Source organism: Henckelia pumila, chromosome 3 (genome assembly GCF_033568475.1).
Source record: "Henckelia pumila isolate YLH828 chromosome 3, ASM3356847v2, whole genome shotgun sequence".
In the NCBI taxonomy this organism is placed as follows: Eukaryota; Viridiplantae; Streptophyta; class Magnoliopsida; order Lamiales; family Gesneriaceae; genus Henckelia; species Henckelia pumila.
In genome coordinates, this window is record NC_133122.1 from 122,428,207 (window position 1) to 122,438,142 (window position 9,936).

Below are 9,936 nucleotides of genomic sequence, written 5' to 3' on the forward strand. Positions count from 1 at the left end.
CATGCAAATGACAGGGTATCCATATCTGGGATAACTGTATACAAACTGCTCATACTGGCGCCTGGAATATAAGCTCGTCACATCGGGGTAGCTAACCACTGTGTGCGACCACTCATTCCCAAATCCCGGACGCGGACCACGGAGTCCTCTAGATATCAGTACCTAAAGGTACTCAATATCAAACGTCCTAACAGGGCTGAGCAACCCTAACTGGCTCATCTCAAAAGATATACAGATGTGCAGGCACAAGATGATATGCACATGCCGCATAACAATAATAACATGCAAACACATAAATGCAACATATAAGCATGCATATCCGCTGGCAATCTCAGTCAGTACTTACGTACCTTTCTAAGGCAGTCCTAGTAGTCCCACTCTAGGTTCCAAGCCTATCATCAAGTCTACAATGCAAATACCCATGCATCATTCAATAAGCGTTAAAAGCCTTAACTAAGCTATTGCATACTCCTAAATAATTTAAGGAGACCATAGCTATACCTGCGTCCGTCGTCAGCCCACTGATGGCGACTATCCCGCAACTAGGGGCACACCCCTGCTGCAGCTCCACAGCCTCGAGCACTACTCCGCTACACGAGCGCTGCTCCGCTACTATGTCAGACACTGTCTGACTATACTAAAATATATTCTCTACTCCAACTCTAAAATAAGAGTACCCAAAGCCCTAAAATAGAGCTACTAGGCGAAGGAGAGGAACTCGGAATTGGCAAGAAATGAGGAGCTCGGACCTCATATTTATAGGCATCGATCGGAAGCTCCGTTCGTTTAGATCGGAAGCTCCGTTCCCCGATCGGAAGTTCCGTCCACTACGTGTCAATTCGGTCCACATGCAACCACACACCTGTCACCGACAGCCATCGAAAGCTCCGATCCTGATCGGACGTTCCGATCTCCTTGCTTCCGATGTGGTTCCGAACTCACCAAGATCGGAGGCTCCGATCCTGGATCGGTGGTTCCGATCCCACTCGAGTCATGAAACCCTCTAAGCCATTTTCGAGTGTCCTGGATCCATTTCTGGAATCCGTTAACCCTTCTGGAATTTCCTTAATCATGTTTTACTTAATCCCAACATGATTATACGATTTAATTACTCATTACTCATTAATCATTAGTTTTGGATACGGGCCACTACATTCCCACCACCTTAAAAGGATTTCGCCCTCGAAATCTAAGGTAAACCTCGGAATATAGTACAAACCACTTGTCCAATTCATCAATAGTTCCGGTTCCAAATATTGGGTCGAATAACCTTCGACAGACCCAATCCTTGATAAAATAGTGTAACACTATTGACTACCGTCAGTTATCCATCGATAACCTCAACAACACGGCACCTTCGGTCCAAATTGCCCATTGAATCAGTCACACTGCCTACAAATCTTAGCGATGACACCCTTGCTAAGATAGTAATTAATCAGCAGTTATCTATAGATATGTACGAACTCCATCGCAGTCCAACTAGAGAACAAGATACAACACATTGTATCTCACTGGTCTAACGGTAACATCTCATCTCTTGATGTTATCGAAAAGCCCTAAACAATCGACCTAGATTCAACTCTCGGTCAAATCCTAGATATCATTTTTCCAAGAATTCGTGTGAGTTACTTTTTATCACGAAGGATAAAATATATTTTCCAAAACAGTACCTTATGCGAATAGAAATGGCAGCTACCGGCCACCCGCTCGCAGAGCAATCGCACCACTGCACGCGACTCTAACCATTTGAAATCCTTAGAATAATTGCGATAAACCTTGATCCGAATCTCGCCATCGTAGATAGCATCTACTCGATTACATTAGTCATCCTGCCATGGATAACAACAAAATCCTGACAATTCCTGGCGTCATAGTATGTACTTTCAGTACTCACCCTGCCATTGGCCAACAAATGTTCCCAAAGAACAACAACTAGCAAACAAAGATTACTAACCCCAATTGTGATAAGATCCTTATACACAATTTCTTGTCTAAAAGCATTCTTCGAGGTCGTCGTCTCAAAATTCACTAACATCATGCTGAAACTCCCAGATGGACCACACCATCCTCAGCAGTAGTCTCAATCAGATGTATACTTCCATATCAGAACTAGAGATAGTATCAACGAAAACAATTCCGGTTAATCCTGTTCCAGATAACCAAACCCTTGGCTCCCTAGCGGGGATAACCAAACTGATTTACCGCGATCCCGCATAGAATCTATCAATACGGATGGCAATTACGTTATCAAATCCTTTCAATGACACAGCATATCAGAACGCACTGGGATATCAGTGACAACAATCCTGCCAGACTCAGAAACACAAGTCTCAGCTGTTGTCTCATCCCATGAAACAACTAATGCTATCATGATAATGCTCATTGAAATCCAAAAGCACTTGTCGAATTACCGCTCAAGAACAACTCTTGAGAAATCTGCTGGAAGCACCCAAGCTGATCATTCCGACTAACAGTCTCCAAAATTCGTTGACTGACAACCCTGGAACAATCACTGAATCCTTTTTCCGCAAACTGAATAAATCATTGCTAAAACCAAGCAATGTTCAGATCAAAATCCGTCACTGGTAGCCAAAGCAACGTTACCAACAACTACGATCGCAAAAGAAAACTAATGACCACTTTCGTGATCCGCAGAATCCAAAAGTCTCGATTCCCGCATCCCTGGAGATTCCTTAGCGACTAAAGAATTTCCTAAATGCATTTGAATCGCTATATCATAGCATACCATACTTAAGTACTATTCCAGCACTTCTTGATTCACTATATCCCAATCAGTACCAATTGGAATATTCTGATCAATCAAGTTGATCTACTGTAGCTCTTGCTATGCCTGACGATACAAATTCTAATCAGACAATCACAGAACAATGAAAAATCCCATGGCCGATCACTATCAATGATCTCAATGCCACACGTACGCAGATCCCAAATACTTGAAATCAAAAGAATCACAGTTGATTCAATCACTCATCTTTGACAGAGTCAGACAAAAGTTACAAGTAGTCACTAGTGCTAAACCTCCACCAGTCTAGACATACTATCCACTGTCTATCTTCATCCAAGATGATCATAAGGACTTGTTCAACTCAAGCCGCAATACAAGTCCGAATGATTTCAACTATCGTTGAACATACTCCTGATAATTATATCTCTTGCTAAGACTGCAACAAATCGAGACTGAGGTTACTTGCCGCGGTGTCCCACCTGAAATCACCACCAAGTGTACACTGGCATAAATCACGCTATCCTCACGCCTCAAATCGTCATGTACAATCCTTAGCATCGGATATAATCTATCACTGAAGGAAACCATCAATGCTGAAAAAATACTAATCCCCGAGTCAAACGTTATAGGAAGTTCACAAACCAAACTCCTAGTTAGCCCCTATCACCAGAGCATCCAAACACCGACTAGATCCACTAGTCTAGCAGTAACCAATTAGTCTAAAACTATCTGCTCAGAGTACGCACTTGTCAAGGAAATCCCTCCAAGACTAGTCCTTATGACAAAATCCAAAGCAATATCTCTGACGATAGTCAGACGATATCTAAACCACAGATACTTAACCAGCCAATATCTCTGACGACAGTCAGACGATATCTAAACCACTGATACCTAACCAAGGCAACTAATCCAAATTCATACCCCGTTGTGACTGTTACCACAACTCTAGACTAGTAGCCTTCCCACCGCCAATCCTGAAGCACGAAGGCTTCCAGACATTCTCCAAAGTACGAAAGACTCCCAGAGTAACATTGGCATAGGGTCGCGCTACATCATGTCTAGTCATGGTCATAGTCCACAACTCTCGGTATATATATATCCCGATGAAATTCCATCATCACGAAGTCTCAACCTATGAAGGTTAATCAAGCTATTGATCTACGGAAATCATCTAGAACGAAACTCAAAATTCCAAAACAAGATCAATAATCCCATGCCCCCAGATGAATCACCTCATCAATGGCACTAACCCAGTCAAATGACTAAATAGGTCAATCCTAGGAAAACACCTAGACTAACCTCACTTCAATTCGTTACCGCTAGCTTACCCAAAATCCATGAGCTAACCTAGTTGATTACCAATCAACTAATTCCAAGCCAAACTTTATAAAATTACTTGCAATCAATCACGAATTGCTGAATAAATAAAACATCTATCATTACTTCAAGTTATGTACAATTTCCTTTATTACAATCCCATGTAATACATACAGTATTCAAAATACAACAAATGTACATCCAATAACTTGAACTGATACAACCAAATTCTGATGATTCGTTACAACTGAAATACTGTTTACAACTACAACAATACAGTATTTAAAATCATCATATCTTGTCTTCGTTCCTAGAGCATGAAGCTTCCCATCGACACACGCATCGATACAAGCATACTCCCGTCCAAGTCTCTCTACATGTCCTCCCGCGAAGAACTCCGAAGAAATGGCACGTAATAGCTAACCAGCTATGCTCTGCGTCAGTGCATGTCGGTCGACTTCTTTTGCTCGCGATCTACCATCAGCGTTCTTCTTGTATCCGAATCATGCTTTTGAACATGAAGTTTCCCGTATGCCAAACAAAAGCATGAATGCAAGCATACCGGCAAAACCATGTTCTGCATGAGTTTACAGACCTTACGCTAGGAACCTGCCATGCCTTAGGCACTCGAAGCATTCCCTGGTAAAGGTCTATCTGACAATCTCTCCAACTATGAGTGAAGAATATTCGAGGACTCGAACCACATGGATTATTAAACACCATTCGTTCCAAAAAGCCCTCAGAGGTATCTGACGCGATATACTCGATCTTCTCTTCCAGACTTCCTTGGCTGGAATCCATATATTATTCGATCAACATCCCAATGCATCGAATGAGAACTGTCCACAGCAGTCAGTCTATCTATCGATATGCTACTACTGGTGTTCTCATCACTGTTGCATTCCTTATAGTAAAGACTTATGCCGCAAACCTCGGCAATGAAGAACCAAATCTTCTTTCGCTGGGTCTCAATCAATCCTACAAGGATAATCAAGAAGTCTTAATATCAATTTCCTAAGTCCCTTGCATGCATTGCTCTGATACCAATAAATGTAGCGACCCATCCCGGATCCACTACCTAATCAGAGATAAGAGCATAACAAAACATGCATTAAATAACATCGCTGCGGAAGACTTAAATACAAAAAGACCGGCGGAATACAACCGGCTAAACAGATTCGATCATACAACCCAATAAAACCTACAGCTAATCCTATTGTCTTCAAGGTCACTGATTACTCCAAGCTCCTGGTGCTCAAACCCTCACCTAAATCTGCCCCGTCGAATATGGTGTCCAGATATACAGAAAAGACTAAACGTGAGCTCTAAGCTCAATACGCAAATACGGATAAACATACAAATATGATGCATGCAAATGACAGGGTATCCATATCTGGGATAACTGTATACAAACTGCTCATACTGGCGCCTGGAATATAAGCTCGTCACATCGGGGTAGCTAACCACTGTGTGCGACCACTCATTCCCAAATCCCGGACGCGGACCACGGAGTCCTCTAGATATCAGTACCTAAAGGTACTCAATATCAAACGTCCTAACAGGGCTGAGCAACCCTAACTGGCTCATCTCAAAAGATATACAGATGTGCAGGCACAAGATGATATGCACATGCCGCATAACAATAATAACATGCAAACACATAAATGCAACATATAAGCATGCATATCCGCTGGCAATCTCAGTCAGTACTTACGTACCTTTCTAAGGCAGTCCTAGTAGTCCCACTCTAGGTTCCAAGCCTATCATCAAGTCTACAATGCAAATACCCATGCATCATTCAATAAGCGCTAAAAGCCTTAACTAAGCTATTGCATACTCCTAAATAATTTAAGGAGACCATAGCTATACCTGCGTCCGTCGTCAGCCCACTGATGGCGACTATCCCGCAACTAGGGGCACACCCCTGCTGCAGCTCCACAGCCTCGAGCACTACTCCGCTACACGAGCGCTGCTCCGCTACTATGTCAGACACTGTCTGACTATACTAAAATATATTCTCTACTCCAACTCTAAAATAAGAGTACCCAAAGCCCTAAAATAGAGCTACTAGGCGAAGGAGAGGAACTCGGAATTGGCAAGAAATGAGGAGCTCGGACCTCATATTTATAGGCATCGATCGGAAGCTCCGTTCGTTTAGATCGGAAGCTCCGTTCCCCGATCGGAAGTTCTGTTCGCTACGTGTCAATTCGGTCCACATGCAACCACACACCTGTCACCGACAGCCATCGGAAACTCCGATCCTGATCGGACGTTCCGATCTCCCTGCTTCCGATGTGGTTCTGAACTCACCAAGATCGGAGGCTCCGATCCTGGATCGGTGGTTCCGATCCCACTCGAGCCATGAAACCCTCTAAGCCATTTTCGAGTGTCCTGGATCCATTTCTGGAATCCGTTAACCCTTCTGGAATTTCCTTAATCATGTTTTACTTAATCCCGACATGATTATACGATTTAATTACTCATTACTCATTAATCATTAGTTTTGGATACGGGCCACTACATGGAATCTTCATTTCTTCCCTCCTCTCTACTTCTCCACGACCATATTTTGCTAGAAAAGACGGAATTGTTGGTGTCCACAATGTGTTTGACGAATTGCCTCATCCACCAATTCTTGCAATTTTTTGGGTGCTCATGGGTTTAAAACGCACTACAGAGAGAGGCGAATCTTCTCGCCAAGGTGCACGAGCTGCAACCGCATCCTTAAACCTTGCCGACCGTTTTGTCAATCAAGCGGCCTGGGATCGCTACGACCATGCCAAGAATCATCGCTCCCCTATTACTGAAAGGGGTTTTGATCTAGATGCGAATGAAAACGAAGTGGCGGTTCAAGTCTTGGCACGTGGGTGGGTAACGTTCTATAGGCAACCCGCTCTAACAATCGTCCCTCTTGTTAGGGAGTTCTACTCTAATGTTGCAGAGCGGACTGATGGCAAAGCCTTTGTCCGGGGAACTTTAGTTTCCTACGCAGCTTCTGAGTTGAATGCCATGCTAGAGACACCAGATGTCGATGACAGCATATTCCAAAGTGCGACCCTTTACCTGGATGTCCACGAAATCCTTTATCAGCTGTGCTTTACCGGGGCTGCTTGGTTGGATCCGATCATTTTCAAATTCTTCAAAGAGAAATATCTTTTTGTGGGTCCGGCTACCTGGTACACATTCCTGTGCCGCCGTCTGATGCCAATCTCACACACGAGTGAAGTGCATGTTGAGCGTGCTGTGTTGCTATATGCTCTCGATGTCGGATTCCCGGTTAATGTGGGCCGAGTTATTCATGATCAGATACAGCGGTCGATCACTTCTAGGACAGCCGGTATTTTCTTTCCCATGATCATTACACAGTTATGCATGCGAGCAGATGTGCAAGCTAGAGCGGACGAGGAATGGTTGCAGCCGATGCGACCCATTGACCAAGAAGTTGTTGATGCCAAGAGGGCTTATAGGCGGAGCCAATTTGTGGTGGATGACAAGTTTGTGGCGGTCCAGGATCCGGTGCGTCCTATTCCACCTCAGCGCCGCCCTACTGCAGTTACTTTTCAAGAGATGGCCGCCTTTACTCAGCACCAGAATACCTTCAACTCGGCCACGACTGCAAATTTTCAGGTGTTGGACTACATATCTCGTGGCATCTCCGAGAGGCTATGGATTGATCTCACCACGCTCCCCCCAGCTGTTCCTTTCCCGCCACCTTTTGAGTTTCCTTGGGTCGACCCAGTGCCACCGCCAGAGCATGATGAGGATGGGGCGGACGCAAATCCATAGATCTAGGGAGTTTTTTTTTTACTTTTGCATTGCATCATTTTTTTTTTTTTTTTTGTTTTTATTGCTACTTGTTTTGTTGTGTGCTTTTGTATAGTTTAGTTCTCAATCATTGAGGGCAATGTTTTGTTTAAGTGTGGGGGGTGCATTCATGCATTGCATTTCATTGCATTGTTGTTTTTGTTGCTTTTTTGCATTTAGTTCATTTTAGGATTTTAGCATTCTGTTGCATTTTGTATTGAGTTGAAAAAGAAACGGGTAGCCTGGCCAATGATGAAGCTTTGTTTGTGAATTCCATGCCTATCTGACAAGTTTTTGCACTGATGGAACTCAGTAGACGAGTGAACTCCTACATACTCTGTGAATTATACTCAAATCTGAATTTTGAAACATACAAACATGGATAGGATTGAGGCATTGTTTGGATTATTTGGGCCTAAATTTTCTTGAATCTTTTGTCCTTAGATGCCATTTGAGCTTTCACATATCTATGAGCGCATGAGGTGCATATTTCTGAATTTTATGCAAAATTATCGTTTACTGTTGATGATTTCTCTTTTCTGCACTGATTAATATTTGTATGATTTGATTGTGAATTGAGACATGTCTAGAACTTGTTCAAACACCCCTCGAGGCAAAATACGGGTAAATTGTGACTTAGGAGTGATGTAGGCAATTTTTCTGAATTCGTTTGAGCTTTTCAAGCCACCCACTTTATTAATTATCCCTAGTAACTTGTTTGAGCCTGATTGAAAAACGAATGGCATGCGTACAAACGTGTGGTAAACCCCCATTCGGCATTATTTCAAGGTCCTACAACTACTACCCATAGCCTAAACAATGTTTCCTACCTTTAAGGGAGTGAATTTAATGTTAAAATTATTTTATGCTCCTGCGTTGAATGGTTAATATGGAATGGTGTGATGATAGCTTGAAAGAAAAGAAAAAAATAGTAGTGAAAAAGGGATGGAAAAAAATGATGAAAAAAGTGGTGAAAAAGAAGGAAAATTTAATGGTGAAAAGCATTAGAAAAGAAAAAAATGGAGATCAATGAAGTGAAAAGCGGTGTGAAAACTGAATAAAAAGGAGTGAACTCTAAATATAGACATAATTTACTCCCTCTTTGAATTATTTTCCTTTATTGTAGCTATAAGCCAAGCCTACATTATAAGCCAATTCAGACCTATTGACTGAGTCACAGTCGCCCAATATACTAGTGGAGAGGGTTGCGAGAATTTTGCCTATGGTTGTGAGGTGAAATCAGTCTGGTTTTAAAATTTTCAAAACAATGTGAGTTGGATGGATGGATGTGAAAATTTTGAAAGATGAACTGAGGCCAGTGCTCCGTAGTATTTCTTGATTCTTGTTTGCATATTTTGTTTTGTATAACTTGATCGAGGGCGAGCAAGATTCAAGTGTGGGGGAATTTGATAGTATTATTTTGTTGGAATTTTTAGTGTCATTTTGTTAAGTGTTTTTCATGCATTTTGTTTCATTGTTCATGTTTTATTCTAGTTTTATTTTATGTCATGCATTGAGCTTCTTAACTTAGTTTTCATTTATTGTGTAGGAATTACCATGTTTTGATTAAAGAAATCGAAGTGCGTCGATGCGTCCAAAGAAAGGAGCAGAGCAGATTTTTCATCACAGAAGCATGCGCTCGTTCCTGGCATTTTTCCAGATCGAGAGATTTTCAAGACAGTAGGCTGCCTCAACTCGCCCGCTCGATCACACATTCTTCCCGGATTGAGCGCGCCCAAGGAATTTTCAAGGCAGAAAGTTGCCCAGTATCGCACGCTCAATCGCGCATTATTCCAGGATTGAGCGCGCGGGTCTGTTGCGGGAAGAAATTTGTAATTTTGGAAACTCTTTTAATTAAGGCTCTAGACTTTTATTAGACTTTTAATTCCGTTTTGGAGAGAATTTCAGAGGATTCTACAAGCTTAGAACGGGAAGAACTCTCTCTGAAGGCTAGGTTTTCATCTATCTTTTCTTAATTTTATTTTCTCTCATGAATTTTTGTAGAAAATTCATGAGTATTGTTGGCTAAACTCTATTACTTGGTTGAGGGAGACGAAGCCTTTGATTTA